At 39.0% G+C, this 23,163-nt stretch overlaps 2 long non-coding RNA genes across 2 annotated transcripts; both read right to left on the reverse strand.

The window, feature by feature from the left end:
- Positions 1-16,939: 16,939 nt before the first annotated feature.
- On the reverse strand, positions 16,940-17,859 carry LOC146740230 (uncharacterized). Its single transcript, XR_014929971.1, has 2 exons — positions 17,615-17,859; positions 16,940-17,119 (listed from the first exon to the last, which is right to left on the reverse strand). It is a non-coding gene; the product is annotated as an uncharacterized LOC146740230 (long non-coding RNA).
- Positions 17,860-19,216: 1,357 nt separating this feature from the next.
- Positions 19,217-22,570, reverse strand: LOC146740231 (uncharacterized). The gene is made up of 2 exons (XR_014929972.1): positions 21,428-22,570; positions 19,217-19,511 (listed from the first exon to the last, which is right to left on the reverse strand). It is a non-coding gene; the product is annotated as an uncharacterized LOC146740231 (long non-coding RNA).
- Positions 22,571-23,163: the final 593 nt, after the last annotated feature.

A 23,163-nucleotide genomic window follows, 5' to 3' on the forward strand; every position in this document is an offset into this window, starting at 1 on the left:
GTGAATGCGCTATACTGCCGATGTAGGGTGAATGCGCTATACTGCCGGTGTAGGGTGAATGCGCTATACTGCCGATGTAGGGTGAATGCGCTATACTGCCGATGTAGGGGTGAATGCGCTATACTGCCGATGTAGGGGTGAATGCGCTATACTGCCGATGTAGGGGTGAATGTGCTATACTGCCGATGTAGGGGTGAATGCGCTATACTGCCGATGTAGGGTGAATGCGCTATACTACCGATGTAGGGTGAATGCGCTATACTGCCGATGTAGGGTGAATGCGCTATACTGCCGGTGTAGGGTGAATGCGCTATACTGCCGATGTAGGGTGAATGCGCTATACTGCCGATGTAGGGGTGAATGCGCTATACTGCCGATGTACGGGTGAATGCGCTATACTGCCGATGTAGGGGTGAATGCGCTATACCGCCGATGTAGGGGTGAATGCGCTATACTGCCGATGTAGGGGTGAATGCGCTATACTGCCGATGTAGGGTGAATGCGCTATACTGCCGATGTAGGGTGAATGCGCTATACTGCCGATGTAGGGTGAATGCGCTATACTGCCGATGTAGGGTGAATGCGCTATACTGCCGATGTAGGGTGAATGCGCTATACTGCCGATGTAGGGTGAATGCGCTACACTGCCGATGTAGGGTGAATGCGCTATACTGCCGATGTAGGGTGATTGCGCTATACTGCCGATGTAGGGTGAATGCGCTATACTGCCGATGTAGGGATGAATGCGCTATACTGCCGATGTATGGATGAATGCGCTATACTGCCGATGTAGGGGTGAATGCGCTATACTGTCGATGTAGGGATGAATGCGCTATACTGTCGATGTAGTGGTGAATGCGTTATACTGCCGATGTAGGGTGAATGCGCTATACTGCCGATGTAGGGTGAATGCGCTATACTGCCGATGTAGGGTGAATGCGCTATACTGCCGATGTAGGGTGAATGCGCTATACTGCCGATGTAGGGGTGAATGCGCTATACTGCCGATGTAGGGGTGAATGCGCTATACTGCCGATGTAGGGTGAATGCGCTATACTGCCGATGTAGGGTGAATGCGCTATACTGCCGATGTAGGGTAAATGCGCTATACTGCCGATGTAGGGGTGAATGCGCTATACTGCCGATGTAGGGTGAATGCGCTATACTGCCGATGTAGGGTGAATGCGCTATACTGCCGATGTAGGGGTGAATGCGCTATACTGCCGATGTAGGGTGAATGCGCTATACTGCCGATGTAGGGTGAATGCGCTATACTGCCGATGTAGGGTGAATGCGTTATACTGCCGATGTAGGGTGAATGCGCTATACTGCCGATGTAGGGTGAATGCGCTATACTGCCGATGTAGGGTGAAAGCGCTATACTGACCATGTAGGGTGAATGCGCTATACTGACCACGTAGGGTGAATGCGCTATACTGCCGATGTAGGGTGAATGCGCTATACTTCCGATGTAGGGTGAATGCCCTATACTGCCGATGTAGGGTGAATGCGCTATACTGCCGATGTAGGGTAAATGCGCTATACTGCCGATGTAGGGTGAATGCGCTATACTGCCGATGTAGGGTGAATGCGCTATACTGCCGATGTAGGGTGAATGCGCTATACTGCCGATGTAGGGTGAATGCGCTATACTGCCGATGTAGGGTGAATGCGCTATACTGCCGATGTAGGGTTAATGCGCTATACTGCCGATGTAGGGTGAATGCGCTATACTGCCGATGTAGGGTGAATGCGCTATACTACCGATGTAGGGTGAATGCGCTATACTGCCGATGTAGGGTGAATGCGCTATACTGCCGGTGTAGGGTGAATGCGCTATACTGCCGATGTAGGGTGAATGCGCTATACTGCCGATGTAGGGGTGAATGCGCTATACTGCCGATGTAGGGGTGAATGCGCTATACTGCCGATGTAGGGGTGAATGCGCTATACTGCCGATGTAGGGGTGAATGCGCTATACTGCCGATGTAGGGGTGAATGCGCTATACTGCCGATGTAGGGTGAATGCGCTATACTGCCGATGTAGGGTGAATGCGCTATACTGCCGATGTAGGGTGAATGCGCTATACTGCCGATGTAGGGTGAATGCGCTATACTGCCGATGTAGGGTGAATGCGCTATACTGCCGATGTAGGGTGAATGCGCTATACTGCCGATGTAGGGTGAATGCGCTATACTGCCGATTTAGGGTGAATGCGCTATACTGCCGATGTAGGGTGAATGCGCTATACTACCGATGTAGGGTGAATGCGCTATACTGTCGATGTAGGGTGAATGCGCTATACTGCCGGTGTAGGGTGAATGCGCTATACTGCCGATGTAGGGTGAATGCGCTATACTGCCGATGTAGGGGTGAATGCGCTATACTGCCGATGTAGGGGTGAATGCGCTATACTGCCGATGTAGGGGTGAATGCGCTATACTGCCGATGTAGGGGTGAATGCGCTATACTGCCGATGTAGGGGTGAATGCGCTATACTGCCGATGTAGGGTGAATGCGCTATACTGCCGATGTAGGGTGAATGCGCTATACTGCCGATGTAGGGGTGAATGCGCTATACTGCCGATGTAGGGTGAATGCGCTATACTGCCGATGTAGGGTGAATGCGCTATACTGCCGATGTAGGGTGAATGCGTTATACTGCCGATGTAGGGTGAATGCGCTATACTGCCGATGTAGGGTGAATGCGCTATACTGCCGATGTAGGGTGAAAGCGCTATACTGACCATGTAGGGTGAATGCGCTATACTGACCACGTAGGGTGAATGCGCTATACTGCCGATGTAGGGTGAATGCGCTATACTTCCGATGTAGGGTGAATGCCCTATACTGCCGATGTAGGGTGAATGCGCTATACTGCCGATGTAGGGTAAATGCGCTATACTGCCGATGTAGGGGTGAATGCGCTATACTGCCGATGTAGGGTGAATGCGCTATACTGCCGATGTAGGGTGAATGCGCTATACTGCCGATGTAGGGGTGAATGCGCTATACTGCCGATGTAGGGTGAATGCGCTATACTGCCGATGTAGGGTGAATGCGCTATACTGCCGATGTAGGGTGAATGCGTTATACTGCCGATGTAGGGTGAATGCGCTATACTGCCGATGTAGGGTGAATGCGCTATACTGCCGATGTAGGGTGAAAGCGCTATACTGACCATGTAGGGTGAATGCGCTATACTGACCACGTAGGGTGAATGCGCTATACTGCCGATGTAGGGTGAATGCGCTATACTTCCGATGTAGGGTGAATGCCCTATACTGCCGATGTAGGGTGAATGCGCTATACTGCCGATGTAGGGTAAATGCGCTATACTGCCGATGTAGGGTGAATGCGCTATACTGCCGATGTAGGGTGAATGCGCTATACTGCCGATGTAGGGTGAATGCGCTATACTGCCGATGTAGGGTGAATGCGCTATACTGCCGATGTAGGGTGAATGCGCTATACTGCCGATGTAGGGTGAATGCGCTATACTACCGATGTAGGGTGAATGCGCTATACTGCCGATGTAGGGTGAATGCGCTATACTGCCGATGTAGGGTGAATGCGTTATACTGCCGATGTAGGGGTGAATGCGTTATACTGCCGATGTAGGGATGAATGCGCTATACTGCCGATGTAGGGTGAATGCGCTATACTACCGATGTAGGGGTGAATGCGCTATACTGCCGATGTAGGGTGAATGCGCTATACTGTCGATGTAGGGATGAATGCGTTATACTGCCGATGTAGGGTGAATGCGCTATACTGCCGATGTAAGGTGAATGCGCTACACTGCCGATGTAGGGTGAATGCGCTATACTGCCGATGTAGGGTGAATGCGTTATACTGCCGATGTAGGGGTGAATGCGTTATACTGCCGATGTAGGGTGAATGCGCTATACTGCCGATGTAGGGTGAATGCGCTATACTGCCGATGTAGGGATGAATGCGGTATACTGCCGATGTAGAGTGAATGCGCTATACTGCCGATGTAGGGTGAATGCGCTATACTGCCGATGTAGGGGTGAATGCGTTATACTGCCGATGTAGGGGTGAATGCGCTATACTGCCGATGTAGGGATGAATGCATTATACTGCCGATGTAGGGATGAATGCGCTATACTGCCGATGTAGGGTGAATGCGCTATATTGCCAATGTAGGGTGAATGCGTTATACTGCCGATGTAGGGTGAATGCGTTATACTGCCGATGTAGGGTGAATGCGCTATACTGCCGATGTAGGGTGAATGCGCTATACTGCCGATGTAGGGGTGAATGCGTTATACTGCCGATGTAGGGGTGAATGCGCTATACTGCCGATGTAGGGTGAATGCGCTATACTGCCGATGTAGGGTGAATGCGCTATACTGCCGATGTAGGGATGATTGCGCTATACTGCCGATGTAGGGTGAATGCGCTATACTGCCGATGTAGGGGTGAATGTGATGTACCCCTGAGGTATGCGTGAATGCGATGTACTCCTGGTGTATGCGTGAATGTGATGTACTCCTGGGGTATGCGTGAATGTGATGTACTCCTGAGGTATGCGTAAATGTGATGTACTCCCGAGGTCTGCGTGAATGCGCTGTACTGCCTAGATATAGGGGTGAATACAATGTACTCCCAGGTAGGGGTGACTGCGACCTTTGACTGCTGGTGTATGTAGTATACAAAATCCGTGCTATTGAGTTCCGGTACTTGAGTTGGCTTTAGAACTGGAGACACTTATATGTAGTATCTTTTTAGTCCAGAGTCGTAAGTTTATCACATGCTTGCCGAAATGGGTAAAACCCTTTTTTTATTTTGTTTCAGCGAAATTGGAAAATTCATATACATGTACATGTCTCAGCTACGGACATATCTAATTATGTATCAAGCCAGTATTGCGAATCGTGCATCTTAGAACAGGAAATCCGGCATATCCATGACTCAACTGTCCACAATTAGAGTTATGTTGTCGCTGTGTTGTGTTATATTGTGTTGGTTATGATAAGTTGTGTTCCGTTAAGTGAAGTTGTTTTGTATTGTATGATGAGTTACGGTGGTTTGGTTGTGTTGGGTTGCTTGCGTTGTGTTAGTTGCGTTGTGTTGTGTTGTGTTGTGTTGTGTTTCGTCGCGTCGTGTTTCGTTGTGTTGTGTTGTGTTGTACCTTTTAAACGTATCTAAAATACGAGATGAGCGTCAAGTTGGTGTATTTCAATAATCAACATATTTATCCATGAAATTGTTGTTCAAATCTGCATTATTTGGGTATAATGGTTCATATTTATTGTGATTTGTCGCATTACTATTGTACTTTTCGCTGTCTATATTGTTGGCTGTACTACCCCACCACCCACAGTTTATGTGCTGGTGAGTTTAATTTGTTAGTGAGCATGTTATCAATTGAATGGGAGCAAGCTGCTCTTCGAACTTTGATATGACGTCAAAGAAATATAAAAAAAATGAGCTCGATATAAAACAAAATATATACATCGAAGACAATTCAAATATGAAATGTATGTGCGGGTTACAACTGAAACAATTCAACAAAGGAGACGATATAAGGATGTACGTGGCGCACGTGTGTATCGACTCAATCCGACAGCAACATTACAAATACAAACATCGATACACGATTGATGGGGGTCATGTAATGTGCACGTTTTAATATACTGTAAACGTCATAGATATGATAAAAGATGATGAAATTTGTTGTAACGTGTTAGGCCCTGGGTTATTCATTGTGGCTGGTCACGAATCATTATATTTGGCGACTTTGTTATTGAACACCGACAAAACATGACGAGAAAGTCCACAAGCTACGTAATTTTAAAACATCAAGACATAACTCGATACGGACAGATACTTATGACGGTAACTATGGAGATACATGGATGGCTAAATTTGAAGATGAAAAAATCTCCAATGTAATAACAGTCAACACGTGGGAACAATTTTAAAATGAACAAATTCTCAGTTCTCATTACAAAAATTAAAACCAGGGTAATATGTGGTGTAATTAATTTTGTTTACTGTTATTTTTCAAGGACGTAAATAGCTACGCTGCGATTTGTGGTTCCTCAAGTTACATCTTTAAGTTTTTTGTATTATCGCCATTTTATTGATGTAATTTTATTTTCTCGTAAGCTATTTTTATTTGCATTATATCAATACAATACAATATCACAAAGCCTTCATCTCGTAGCTTTCTTTTAAACACGTTTTTTCAATTGTATCGCAAACAGGCGTACTACATTAAACTACGTATTCGACATGATTTTTGAGTGACTCGCTAACTAGAACGTTGTGGGCGGTATACTGCCTTGCAAATTAACTTTTTCTAGACCGCCAAACACTCCGTTGCTCCATTATACAATAAAATCGACACTTAGAGTCTATCAAGGCAGGAAACAACTGCTGTAAATTTATAGAATAAACAAATAAAACCTCATTCAGTTCAAGAACAAGGTGTATGTGTTTTGATGCACATCGTACTTCATATTTAAGCACCAACGCGATGTCACTAGATGCTAAATATGACAAATCTAGCATTTTGTGGGTATGTTACATTCAACGGCACAATAATAATATTAGTTTGTTTCAAATGGTTGAGCCCCGCCCTTCACTTTATTAATAATACAAAAGTAAGAAATGTATATATCACCGTCATCTAACAATATTTGAAAAAAATAATCAATAAATTTAAAAGATTCGTAAATGCATATTAACAACAAATTATATTGTGTTACTTGGTGTTTTGATGCAAGCAGGGCAAAACGCTTTTTTTTTTTCGTTTGTTTGGTAGATTCTGAACCGACATGGTATCCTCTAAATCCTATATTGTTCATAAAGTGATCTAAACAGTGAGAAAGGACATTCGTCTTTATTATCAAGTACAGTTCTGGTTCAAGTAGGGCTTTAAATTGTATCTAACTGTGCAGTTTTTCTGAAAGTTGAAGAGCTGTTGATCACTCCTGTATATAGCAGTGCAGTTTTTGCTGAGATAATGCTAAAATACATCACACTCTTTCACTAGTTGTTCTGTCTAGACTATTCCAAAACCTTATTTAAATAATAAATTTGTAATCTATGTTGCCTATGTAATTCTCCATGTAGTGCCCAATGATCTCAACATTTTATAATGCGCTCTAATTACACTCACTTTTGTACAAATGTGAATTTAAATGTTCAGTTATGCAATCTGTGGAGCTGACAGATTTGCTGCATTGAAATGATATCACTTGGTACTCACATTACTACCACAATTACAGAACACGCAACATGGACGATGCGAATATCCTGGAATTCTGGTAAAACACCTGTTTATATACAACACATATAATTATTTAGGCATAGTTTTTTCGAGTTCGGGAAAATGGTTTCAAACACAGAAAGATATCTCGGAGCGAGCTAGAAAAGTACTATTTTGTTTGGAAAAAAACATTATATTGTTGGGGGGACTGCAGCCTGATCTTGCATGCAAAGTATTTGACTGTAAAATATTGCCAATTTTGTTATACGGTAGTTGTGTGTGGGGAATGCGGGGTGTAATAGCTGACATAGAAAAAGTACAAAATAAGTTTTGTAAATTTCTATTGAGAGTTAGTTTCAACGCTTTCAATGCTGCAGTAAGGGGTGAATTAGGAAGACACTCAGTTAGAGTTTATGTTAATACTGAAATGGTCAGATTTTGGCTGAAACTGATTCAAGAGGGCGGCTCAACTATTTTAAAGGAATGTTATAATTATCTATACCATAGAGCAGAAGGGGGGTCTAGGTGTTGGGCTTTAGAGGTAAAAAATATTGTATGTACATCTGGTAATGGACATGTATGGTATGAACAAAGAATTGATAATAGCGAGATGTTCTTCAGTGAATTTAAAAGAAGATGTTTTGATATATCTAGACAGAATTGGTGTGCAGAAATTAATAAAAATGTAAAGCTTCAAACATATTGCATGTTTAAACAAGATTTAATATATGAAAGATATATTGCTGCTATTTCGTTGGCTACTCCTATCTATTCATGTGCTATAACTAGACTTAGAATTTCCTGTCATCCCCTAAAAATTGAAAATGGTAGAACATTGGGTATTCCACGTGACCAAAGATTATGTCCATTTGGTTGCAGGGTCACAGAGGACGAATATCATTTTACTATGGTTTGTCCAAAATATGAAGCACTTAGACAAAAATTCTTACCAAAATATTATTTTTCACCACCAACCAAGATGAAATTCATTGCATTGCTACAGAGAACTAACTCGTATATTTTACTAAGTTTGGGTAAATATTTGTTTAAGAGTTTTCATTACAGAGAAACTGAAATGGAAGTATGATTTGAAGTATATGTATTAAAATGAACAAATTCTCAGTTCTCATTACAAAAATTAAAACCAGGGTAATATGTGGTGTAATTAATTTTGTTTACTGTTATTTTTCAAGGACGTAAATAGCTACGCTGCGATTTGTGGTTCCTCAAGTTACATCTTTAAGTTTTTTGTATTATCGCCATTTTATTGATGTAATTTTATTTTCTCGTAAGCTATTTTTATTTGCATTATATCAATACAATACAATATCACAAAGCCTTCATCTCGTAGCTTTCTTTTAAACACGTTTTTTTCAATTGTATCGCAAACAGGCGTACTACATTAAACTACGTATTCGACATGATTTTTGAGTGACTCGCTAACTAGAACGTTGTGGGCGGTATACTGCCTTGCAAATTAACTTTTTCTAGACCGCCAAACACTCCGTTGCTCCATTATACAATAAAATCGACACTTAGAGTCTATCAAGGCAGGAAACAACTGCTGTAAATTTATAGAATAAACAAATAAAACCTCATTCAGTTCAAGAACAAGGTGTATGTGTTTTGATGCACAGCGTACTTCATATTTAAGCACCAACGCGATGTCACTAGATGCTAAATATGACAAATCTAGCATTTTGTGGGTATGTTACATTCAACGGCACAATAATAATATTAGTTTGTTTCAAATGGTTGAGCCCCGCCCTTCACTTTATTAATAATACAAAAGTAAGAAATGTATATATCACCGTCATCTAACAATATTTGAAAAAAATAATCAATAAATTTAAAAGATTCGTAAATGCATATTAACAACAAATTATATTGTGTTACTTGGTGTTTTGATGCAAGCAGGGCAAAACGCTTTTTTTTTCGTTTGTTTGGTAGATTCTGAACCGACATGGTATCCTCTAAATCCTATATTGTTCATAAAGTGATCTAAACAGTGAGAAAGGACATTCGTCTTTATTATCAAGTACAGTTCTGGTTCAAGTAGGGCTTTAAATTGTATCTAACTGTGCAGTTTTTCTGAAAGTTGAAGAGCTGTTGATCACTCCTGTATATAGCAGTGCAGTTTTTGCTGAGATAATGCTAAAATACATCACACTCTTTCACTAGTTGTTCTGTCTAGACTATTCCAAAACCTTATTTAAATAATAAATTTGTAATCTATGTTGCCTATGTAATTCTCCATGTAGTGCCCAATGATCTCAACATTTTATAATGCGCTCTAATTACACTCACTTTTGTACAAATGTGAATTTAAATGTTCAGTTATGCAATCTGTGGAGCTGACAGATTTGCTGCATTGAAATGATATCACTTGGTACTCACATTACTACCACAATTACAGAACACGCAACATGGACGATGCGAATATCCTGGAATTCTGGTAAAACACCTGTTTATATACAACACATATAATTATTTAGGCATAGTTTTTTCGAGTTCGGGAAAATGGTTTCAAACACAGAAAGATATCTCGGAGCGAGCTAGAAAAGTACTATTTTGTTTGGAAAAAAACATTATATTGTTGGGGGGACTGCAGCCTGATCTTGCATGCAAAGTATTTGACTGTAAAATATTGCCAATTTTGTTATACGGTAGTTGTGTGTGGGGAATGCGGGGTGTAATAGCTGACATAGAAAAAGTACAAAATAAGTTTTGTAAATTTCTATTGAGAGTTAGTTTCAACGCTTTCAATGCTGCAGTAAGGGGTGAATTAGGAAGACACTCAGTTAGAGTTTATGTTAATACTGAAATGGTCAGATTTTGGCTGAAACTGATTCAAGAGGGCGGCTCAACTATTTTAAAGGAATGTTATAATTATCTATACCATAGAGCAGAAGGGGGGTCTAGGTGTTGGGCTTTAGAGGTAAAAAATATTGTATGTACATCTGGTAATGGACATGTATTGTATGAACAAAGAATTGATAATAGCTAGATGTTCTTCAGTGAATTTAAAAGAAGATGTTTTGATATATCTAGACAGAATTGGTGTGCAGAAATTAATAAAAATGTAAAGCTTCAAACATATTGCATGTTTAAACAAGATTTAATATATGAAAGATATCTTGCTGCTATTTCGTTGGCTACTCCTATCTATTCATGTGCTATAACTAGACTTAGAATTTCCTGTCATCCCCTAAAAATTGAAAATGGTAGAACATTGGGTATTCCACGTGACCAAAGATTATGTCCATTTGGTTGCAGGGTCACAGAGGACGAATATCATTTTACTATGGTTTGTCCAAAATATGAAGCACTTAGACAAAAATTCTTACCAAAATATTATTTTTCACCACCAACCAAGATGAAATTCATTGCATTGCTACAGAGTACTAACTCGTATATTTTACTAAGTTTGGGTAAATATTTGTTTAAGAGTTTTCATTACAGAGAAACTGAAATGGAAGTATGATTTGAAGTATATGTATCTTTTAATTTTAAAGCGACCGTGTGTAATTTAAGTTTTGAAATGTAACAGTACTTTAGGCCGGTGGCCATATAGTGCGGAATAAAGAAATAAAAAAAAATACAACACAGTGCGCTATATTTTGATCGATATTTAACCATTACCAAAGTATAGGCAGACAGTGGACAGTCTAGTTTAAAAAATATTCAACAGTCATGACCTTAATTAAAATTCTAAATTCAATATTTATAGTACAACATTTTATACTTTTCAACCAACACCAGCCCACTCCACACTCCACTACAGCATTCTATACCCTTCAACCAACACCAACCTAATTCACACGACACTACAGCATTCTATACTCGTCAACCAACACCAACCCACTCCACACGACACTACAACATTCTATACTCTTCAACCAACACCAACCCCAACCCACTCCACACGACACTAAAACATTTTATACTCTTCAGCCAACACCAGCCCACTCCACACTACACTACAGCATTCTATACTCTTCAACCAGCACCAACCCATTCCACACGACACTAAAACATTTTATATTCTTCAACCAACACCAGCCCACTCCACACGACACTACAGCATTCTATACTCTTCAACCAACACCAACCCATTCCACACGACACTAAAACATTTTATACACTTCAACCAACACCAGCCCACTCCACACAACACTACAGCATTCTATACTCTTCAACCAACACCAACCTACTCCACACAACACTAAAACATTTTATACACTTCAAGCAACACCAGCCCACTCCACACGACACTACAGCATTCTATACTCTTCAACCAACACCAACCCACTCCACACAACACTACAGCATTCTATACTCTTCAACCAACACCAACCCATTCCACACGACACTAAAACATTTTATACTTTTCAACCAACACCAGCCCACTCCACACGACACTACAGCATTCTATACTCTTCAACCAACACCAACCCATTCCACACGACACTAAAACATTTTATACTTTTCAACCAACACCAGCCCACTCCACACGACACTACAGCATTCTATACTCTTCAACCAACACCAACCCATTCCACACGACACTGAAACATTTTATACTCTTCAACCAACACCAGCCCACTCCACACTACACTACATCATTCTATACTCTTCAACCAACACCAACCCATTCCACACGACACTAAAACATTTAATACTCTTCAACCAACACCAGCCCACTCCACACGACACTACATCATTCTATACTCTTCAACCAACACCAACCCACTCCACACAACACTACAGCATTCTATACTCTTCAACCAACACCAACCCATTCCACACGACACTAAAACATTTTATATTTTTCAACCAACACCAGCCCACTCCACACGACACTACAGCATTCTATACTCTTCAACCAACACCAACCCATTCCACACGACACTAAAACATTTTATACTTTTCAACCAACACCAGCCCACTCCACACGACACTACAGCATTCTATACTCTTCAACCAACACCAACCCATTCCACACGACACTGAAACATTTTATACTCTTCAACCAACACCAGCCCACTCCACACTACACTACATCATTCTATACTCTTCAACCAACACCAAACCATTCCACACGACACTAAAACATTTTATACTCTTCAACCAACACCAGCCCACTCCACACGACACTACAGCATTCTATACTCTTCAACCAACACCAGCCCACTCCACACGACACTACAGCATTCTATACTTTTCAACCAACACCAACCCATTTACACGACACTAAAACATTTTATACTCTTCAACCAACACCAGCCCACTCCACACGACACTACAGCATTCTATACTCTTCAACCAACACCAACCCACTCCACACAACACAACACTAAAACATTTTATACACTTCAACCAACACCAGCCCACTCCACACGACACTACAGCATTCTATACTCTTCAATCAACACCAACCCATTCCACACGACACTAAACATTTTATACTCTTCAACCAACACCAGCCCACTCCGCAAGACACTACAGTATTCTATACTCTTCAACCAACACCAACCCATTCCACTCGACACTAAAACATTGTATACTCTTCAACCAACACCAGCCCACTCCACACGACACTACAGCATTCTATACTCTTCAACCAACACCAACCCACTCCACACGACACTAAAACATTTTATACTTTTCAACCAACACCAACCAACTCCACATGACACTCCAGCATTCTATACTCTTCAATCAACACCAATTCATTCCACACGACACTAAAACATTTTATACTTTTCAACCAACACCAGCCCACTCCACACTACACAACAGCATTCTATACTCTTCAATCAACACCATTCCACACGACACTAAAACATTTTATACTCTTCAACCAACACCAGCCCACTCCACACGACACTACAGCATTCTATACTCTTCAACCAACACCAACCTACTCCACACAACACTAAAACATTTTATACACTTCAACCAACACCAGCCCATTCCACACGACACTACAGCATTCTATACTCTTCAACCAACACCAACCCACTCCACACAACACTACAGCATTCTATACTCTTCAACCAACACCAACCCATTCCACACGACACTAAAACATTTTACACTTTTCAACCAACACCAGCCCACTCCACACGACACTACAGCATTCTATACACTTCAACCAACATCAACCCATTCCACACGACACTAAAACATTTTATACTTTTCAACCAACACAAGCCCACTCCACACGACACTACAGCATTCTATACTCTTCAACCAACACCAACCCATTCCACACGACACTAAAACATTTTATACTCTTCAACCAACACCAGCCCACTCCACACTACACTACATCATTCTATACTCTTCAACCAACACCAACCCATTCCACACGACACTAAAACATTTTATACTCTTCAACCAACACCAGCCCACTCCACACGACACTACAACATTCTATACTCTTCAACCAACACCAACCCATTCCACACGACACTAAAACATTTTATACTCTTCAACCAACACCAGCCCACTCCACACGACACTACAGCATTCTATACTCTTCAACCAACACCAACCCATTCACACGACACTAAAACATTTTATACTCTTCAACCAACACCAGCCCACTCCACACGACACTACAGCATTCTACACTCTTCAACCAACACCAACCCACTCCACACGACACTAAAATATTTTATACTCTTCAACCAACACCAGCCCACTCCACACGACACTACAGCATTCTATACTCTTCAACCAACACCAACCCACTCCACACAACACAACACTAAAACATTTTATACACTTCAACCAACACCAGCCCACTCCACACGACACTACAGCATTCTATACTCTTCAATCAACACCAACCCATTCCACACGACACTAAACATTTTATACTCTTCAACCAACACCAGCCCACTCCGCATGACACTACAGTATTCTATACTCTTCAACCAACACCAACCCACTCCACACGACACTAAAACATTTTATACTTTTCAACCAACACCAACCAACTCCACATGACACTGCAGGATTCTATACTCTTCAATCAACACCAACCCATTCCACACGACACTAAAACATTTTATACTCTTCAACCAACACCAACCCACCCCACACGACACTACAGCATTCTATACTCTTCAACCAACACCAACCAATTCCACACGACACTAAAACATTTTATACTTTTAAACCAACATCAACCCACTCCATACGACACTAAAACATTTTATACTTTTCAACCAACATCAACCCACTCCATACGACACTAAAACATTTTATACTTTTCAACCAACATCAACCCACTCCATACGACACTAAAACATTTTATACTTTTCAACCAACATCAACCCATTCCACACGACACTAAAACATTTTATACTTTTAAACCAACATCAACCCACTCCATACGACACTAAAACATTTTATACTTTTCAACCAAAATCAACCCACTCCATACGACACTAAAACATTTTATACTTTTCAACCAACATCAACCCATTCCACACGACACTACAGCATTCTATACTTTTCAACCAACAACAACCCATTCCACACGACACTAAAACATTTTATACTTTTCAACCAACATCAACCCACTCCATACGACACTAAAACATTTTATACTTTTCAACCAACATCAACCCACTCCATACGACACTAAAACATGTTATACTTTTCAACCAACATCAACCCACTCCACACGACACTAAAACATTTTATACTTTTCAACCAACATCAACCCACTCCATACGACACTAAAACATTTTATACTTTTCAACCAACATCAACCCACTCCATACGACACTAAAACATTTTATACTTTTCAACCAACATCAACCCACTCCATACGACACTAAAACATTTTATACTTTTCAACCAACATCAACCCACTCCATACGACACTAAAACATTTTATACTTTTCAACCAACATCAACCCACTCCATACGACACTAAAACATTTTATACTTTTCAACCAACATCAACCCACTCCATACCACACTAAAACATTTTATACTTTTCAACCAACATCAACCCACTCCACACGACATTACATCTAATCAACTGCCGTCCTGAATAATTTCGTGTTTAAGGTAGAGATGCAGGTTCGTGGGCCCTTGGGAGTGAATTTTTTTTTTTTTTGCTTTTTATTATGCAAACAGTCTTGGCTATAGACTGTTAAAATTTTGTAGAATTGTGAATAGTGGAACATACTCAAAAAACTATTTTAAAATATAGATAACAGGTGCAAACATTCTCTCTTTTGAATGCTTAGCAAGATTTAGCAAGGCTGTACATAAATAATTAAAAAAAAACATGGTGAAAAAAAGAAATGACGAGATCTCCATATTATGCACCATATTTAACTTTTAACAAAACGATAATACATTTAAATTTGGAACTGTTACAGCCATTTTAATTATGAGCATTAGCAAACTTCTTACTGAGTGAATTGTTATGCAAATTAGCAATTATCTCAGCTTATTTTTCGTGCACATCCCAGTACTTTAAAAAAAATAGCTCCTAGACGCTTTGACCTTTTGTTTTGAAATTTTCACAAATGATTGACAATGTGTTTATCTTCAAAACGCCGCCAGGGCATTGTTTTTGGTTGAATAGTGTTACAACAATCGTACAGACAACTAGCCTGGTGTTAATTTATGCACAAACTTGAAGTAGTGAAATTTGAGCTGTTGCCCTGCAAAATTGACAACTGGTAGACAATTTTCAAGACGGCACTTTCTTCATAGTAAACAGATGTACTCATAAACCAATTTTGACAGGAAACAGGAGTATGGTTTCGAAGCTAATTTTTTTTAAATCACTTTTGACCAAAAAAGCACATTTCTGTGCATATTTCAAACTACAGTGTCCATAAAAAAAATACTAACAACATTTTTAAATTCATACAATAAGCCTTCCGAAAATGTATAGTTTTGCGGACAAGGGAGGTCATCTTGGTTTCCTCATTAACTAATTAAAATACCTGTCAGGTAAACTGCATCTCTACCTTAAGTTACTGACACAAAAGTAGGGTATTCATATCACGTAATAATATCAATCACGTCATTATAGCGTTGACGTCACACATCTAATAACAAATCCATCAAATATATTCGATAATGTTGAGTTACGATTTCAATACGACAATTTCTTTATTGCTGCGTAAAATTGTCTTTCATTTGTTGGATATGAGTCAGTCTACTCTGACAAATAAACCTTTTCCTCCTCACCCATACCACCTATAGTGTATTGGTCGAACTTTCGTATTTCCTACCAGCAACTGTATACGTTTGTTTCAGGGTGATTTCCTTAGCAAAGCGTACAAGCATTTATACCGCCACCCACTTTGAAATATACTTATATCTGCGCAATCTGATTAAAATCTGATGTAGTGTACGGGCTTTAATTATTTTGGCTATAAACTTATTTTAATTTTTTTACTTTTGTTATTAATAATTTTTATTTTATTATTATTTTACTTTGATTTTGTGTGTTTTTTTTAATTCCGCCCTACCTACATCTGATCCGACGCCTATGTAAGTCCCGTTCAAATCTCGCGTAAATAACAGCCAATCACAGCCCCCCCCCCCCTTTTATACAGGCCGTCGGTTGCATACTTTTCATAGTAGCGATACTCTACGGGCAATCTTTCTGTACATTATATTTTGCCCACTTGAATAAACTATTAATAGAAAATTGTTAGTATATTTTTATTTACAAAAGAAATTCCACAGCATTTTACAATTTTTGTCATTACATTGAATACTGTTTTCACTTCCAACAAATGTGTACACTTCCTGATACATCTTCGCCAGCCAAGGTTCGTTCATTCAGTCATCGCTTCAACTTTACACCAAAAACTGAGCATAATTATCTAGAATAGAAGCAAAACAATAAGTAAATCGTAATGATTAGAACACTGTAAACAGCTATAGTAAACAATCCAAACTGATTTTAAATTGTATAACGGTCACCGGCCCACGGCATAGACGCAGAAAATTGGAGCAAAAAAAATATTTCCTGATCAATTGCGAGTGTTCCAAATAAAAAATATTTTATCCCAGTCCAAATCAGCTTAATTACTTTAATAAAGAGTTATTGTATAATGTACAAAATGTTGATACATTTTGATGAATATTTACAGCTACGGCTTCAATACCGTAGACGACTTTGGCCCGATCGTCAACAAAACATCACCCGTCCCCAGGGCAAGCGACTGGAAAAAGACATCGGTGTTCGGTCGAACCGGTGGAAACAAAATCGTCACTCCCAGAATAAATACGCAAAATAACGATCTAAACTCGAAACATTCGAGCCACAATATTAACATAAAAATGACTTTCGTTGCATTTGACAATGATAAACTTACCGAAAAGCCGTGTTATTCTCGGTCGCTAACGTCGGTATAATCCGCCATTTTATTTGAGTGTGTTTGCCACCTGAATCTGCCCGGTGACGTCATCATGTGCGCTATAGAAGGAGGTCTGTGATTCGTTGACTAAAATCGTCGATAGTGGGTCTCGTTGAAATCTCGTTACATAGGCATCGGGTCAGATGTAGGTAGGGCGGAATTAAAAAAATCACAAAATCAAAATCAAAGTAAAATAATAAAATAAAAAGGCATTAATAACAAAAGTAATAAAAAATTAAAATAAGTTTATAGCCAAAATAATTAAAGCCCGTACACTACATCAGATTTTAATCAGATTGATATCTGCGACGCAAACAAAGACTGACAGAAGTGAGTCTGTGCCATTGTCCTCCAATAAGTCGTATCATATAAAAACTACGCACTACTTTAACGAACCTAATTCGTTCGCAGCGACAAATCAGTTGGATTCGAGGAATTAACATCTATTCACACATCTACTCCCTGAACCTACATCGTCATTGTATCGCTTAGACGATAGTGGGCGCTATTTGTTTTTGTTTTTATTGAAAAGCGTTTTTTCACTGGAGTATTTTGGCTGCTGCGGTAAATGAAATGAGACACTCAGATGAAATACATGTTTGTATTGTGTATCAGCTAATGTGTATCAGATCGAAAATATGTGGTCGGTGACCAGGTTCTCTATCCCATTTCTTTGTCATTCAAAATTTGTTATTATATCCGAAAGAGTATAAAGGTTTACTCCGCCTATAAAGGGTGAACAGATTATTGTGTGGGGGAAACCCACCGGATTTGTACGTACGTACGTATCTCCTAGATTGAGTATGTGTACATAAAATAAACTTTCGAACCAATGAAGAAACACGCGTGTGTACCCGAGGTACATAGCTTTTAGAAAGAGTTTGTATACGTACACAGAGGCTCTTAGTGTGAACACGTGTATGTATTTATGATGAAAATCCCAGAGTGAAGACATACACATATTATGAAACCCAACGAGCGAGCTCGTGTATGTATGTATGATGAAGCCACTAGAGTGAGGAAATACTAGTATACATATTGTGATGCGCTTAAACATGCACGCGTATGCAGACTCATTTGTTTAGAAGACGGTTCTTCATTTAAACCAGGATTTAATGGTAATGTTATTTTTAAAGTGTTTTGAAAACTTTTTTGTATAACCTTTATATTCACGGTTCCATATGAACCTTCACAAGATTACCCCGGGGAAAATTCTGTTCACTAGCTGTGACAACCACTTGTAAATAATTAATGTAATTACAGGCAAACAAATATACATAAATTATAACACTTCAGTCGAGGTATTCGGATTTGCGATGCGCATCGTCGCTGCAGGCACACACGCTCACTAACACGCCACACTGATTGTCTTAAAAAGAACAGCTAAAAAATAATGCTTAATAATCATAGTTCCACAGTGACCAGCTGGAAATAAACAAGTAGGATTTTGAACATTAGTAACACTATGGGGAATAAAACAACGCACATTAGCATGTACTCATAGTTCATTGCGTACCTCTGGGAAAATTCCGTTCAACAGCAGTGACAAAGACAACCACATGTGAATAATTAATGTAATTACAGGTAAATACATACATCACAATGTTTTTAGCAACAATGACAGCAAGCACCGGTGCATATATAAGTGCGCATACCAGGTGTATAATACGTATCAACTTGATTGCACAAATAAACATTGTTGCGCGAGTTTAATATCAATCCAAAGCCGTATAACCTTAATACACAATAAGCCAGGTAACTTAGTACATGTACCAACTATGAATTCTGTGCTGCTGTTTTCATCACGCCGCACGCATTGTCAGCAATTTCACAATCAGACCAGATTCGTTGAAATCTGAAAATTTCAAGTAAAAGTAACTATTAGTATATGTGAACTTATATAGAGAGAACGCATAAAAATTCGCCTTTTCTTTCAAAACTTACACTAGTCCCAAGAATACGCATTACATGACGTCAACCCAACATGCTAAGCAGTGTTCAAAATAGGTACCGGGTAACCTTTGACTTTCCCAGTGCATCATGGATAAACACAAAACTAATATTGCACTGGTTTATACTATATTAAAGACGGAATTTAGTCATAAGTTATACCAACAGCAAATACGTGCCTGGGACGGTTACTAGAACATTGGCCCTTTATCAAGCTGTTAACTGGCACTAGCGTCGTAGCCGGTCACGGTAGCGATTACAAATGAATTCAAAATACCGGTTTACAATTTGCATAAATCTTAAATCATGTATCATGGTGGGTGTACAGAACCAGTAGAACAGCTCACATGACCAAGGATGATATAGGTAATCCCACGGGACAGAGGAATGTTATTATTTAAGTGTTACCTACTTCAATTTAGACAAACAAAATTTCCACAATTTGTTGGCACTGACCACTCAGCAACCATGCATGGCCACATGCTTACGACTCAACTGATTAACGTTAACATTATCTACTAAACACCATTGATTCTTTCGGACCAGTCGTTTCAAAGGAAGATGGGTTTAAGATGAATTGCGGAGACCCCGGATGTTAACATTGAGGACGGGTCTTCACTGAACCGTGCAGAATGTATATGCCAGAAAGAAGATCCACCGCTAATATCTACAGAAGCGTTGTATAAATTGTACGAATGCACGTAAAGCAACATTTGTTGAACTAGCAGATGAATTAGATGTCTGCCTTTTAGCCACAGTCACTTGGGGACTGAAAATCAATAAATACTAATTTAAAAAAAAAAATATTTATATACGTATGATTTTTTTTTTTAAATTAGTATTTATTGATTTTCAGCCCCAAGTGACTGTGCTTTTAGACCCTGACGATCGCGAAATTTCGAGCAAACGTGGTCGTACGAGCCAGGTCATTGAAACCAAGGAAACCACTATCGCTGCATTCACCGATATGCCAAGAAACATGCTGATATATTTACAACATCGCTAAGCATATCGACAGTTATATCGTCACGTCGTTATGATATTTATATAGTGAGCACAGTCCCTTTATCTATTGACTGGACTCTATGATCGAGTATGTTTGGAAAACATCCCCGAGAGAAAAGCCGTATAAGTACCAAGTTTCGGTGTAGTATGTCGATATGTTATCAGCGGAAAGCGATATTTTGACATGCATTGTTGCTCTTCTCAGTGACGCGATCGGTGGCATCAAGTTGGAATTAACTTGTGACACTGCCACTCGCGTTGTTAGCATCAAAGTGTTACGCCCTCTTGTTCCTTTAAAAACATGCAACTCGAAAGTTTAAGAATTTGTAAGCACCATGACCATGTGTGTTAATTGTGATAAAGATTTTGTGCGGTTTTTAACAAGGATGCAGACTCCACTAGCATAGGACGTTGAATAATCAAATTTTTAATGATTTAGCATTGTGATTGACGTCTAGCGTCATGGTGTAATAAATTAACTGTAATATTGTTTAATTTGATATGGCTTTGTTCCTCGAGCAGGTCGCATGCATAGGCGAGAAACATAACATTTAACATGGATAAAATTCCTTCAACATAGTAATTTTTAATTCTTGAAAAATCTTGCAAAGTGTACAATCATGAAAGTTTGAGCTAGGGCAAACATCCATCAACAAAACTACAAATCTTAACATTCACTAACTGTATAACTATATACTTTCACGTCTGTATGTTAACATTCTTAGATTAGTGTTTTCAAATAAAAGTTCAACCAGTGGGAAGAGGTGGGTGCATTTTCTGTAATTGCAAAATGAAAATATACTTTAAATATCGCACCTGGTTGTTTTTAATGTTTCTTCCATTTTTTCACACTTGCAAACTTTCGTTCAGGAGGGAAGTGAATGTTAAACATAGATATTATGTTTAATGTGCGTATATTCAAATTATCTACGGAAAAAAGCAGAATGTTGTCCACCGAGTATGGCATGCACTAAACCTGCACACCATGACAGGGTACAATCATTGAATAAATAAAAACAAATAATAATAATAATAACAAGCAGCCTATCGGCTGAGATAGCTCCGCTGTTAGCAATGCACATTTCAATTAAAGAACTGAAGACATCATTAGAAAATGAACAATATGAATAGTATCAAAGCAATCGGACTTACAGTTTTTAACAAGAAGTCGAAAATATCACTTTTTACCAAAAATTACAAAAATATTCACCAAAATTAGAGAATTGAAGATATCATCACAAAACGAACAAATCTGAGAGAGGTCCACATGTAGTACCTATATATGTAATATCAAAGCAATCGGACTTACAGTTTTCAACAAGAAGTCGAAAATATCACTTTTTACCAAAAATGACAAAAATATTCACCAAAATTAGAGAATTGAAGATATCATCACAAAATGAACAAATCTGAGAGAGGTCCACATGTAGTACCTATATATGTAATATCAAAGCAATTGGACTTGCGGTTTTTAACAAGAAGTCAAAAATATCACTTTTTACCAAAAATGACAAAAATATTCACCAAAATTAGAGAATTGAAGATATCATCACGAAATAAACAAATCTGAGAGAGGTCCACATGTAGTGCCTATATATGTAGTATCAAAGCAATTGGACTTGCGGTTTTTAACAAGAAGTCGAAAATATCACTTTTCACCAAAAAATGACAAAAATATTCACCAAAATTAGAGAATTAAAGATATCATTACAAAATGAACAAATCTGAGAGAGGTCCACATGTAGTACCTATAAATGTAATATCAAAGCATTTGCACTTGCGGTTTTTAACAAGAAGTCGAAAATATCAGTTTTTACCAAAAATGACAAAAATATTCACCAAAATTAGAGAATTAAAGATATCATTACAAAATGAACAAATCTGAGAGAGGTCCACATGTAGTATCTATATATGTAATATCAAAGCAATTGCACTTGCGGTTTTTAACAAGAAGTCGAAAATATCAGTTTTTACCAAAAATGACAAAAATATTCACCAAAATTAGAGAATTAAAGATATCATTACAAAATGAACAAAACTGAGAGAGGTCCACATGTAGTACCTATATATGTAATATCAAAGCAATTGCACTTGCGGTTTTTAACAAGAAGTCGAAAATATCAGTTTTTACCAAAAATGACAAAAATATTCACCAAAATTAAAGAATTAAAGATATCATTACAAAATTAACAAATCTGAGAGAGGTCCACATGTAGTACCTATAAATGTAATATCAAAGCAATTGCACTTGCGGTTTTTAACAAGAAGTCGAAAATATCACTTTTCACCAAAAAATGACAAAAATATTCACCAAAATTAGAGAATTAAAGATATCATTACAAAATGAACAAATCTGAGAGAGGTCCACATGTAGTACCTATAAATGTAATATCAAAGCATTTGCACTTGCGGTTTTTAACAAGAAGTCGAAAATATCAGTTTTTACCAAAAATGACAAAAATATTCACCAAAATTAGAGAATTAAAGATATCATTACAAAATGAACAAATCTGAGAGAGGTCCACATGTAGTATCTATATATGTAATATCAA

The sequence above is a fragment of the Saccoglossus kowalevskii genome, chromosome 7, assembly GCF_978046115.1.
Source record: "Saccoglossus kowalevskii chromosome 7, keSacKowa6.1, whole genome shotgun sequence".
Lineage (NCBI taxonomy): Eukaryota > Metazoa > Hemichordata > Enteropneusta > Harrimaniidae > Saccoglossus > Saccoglossus kowalevskii.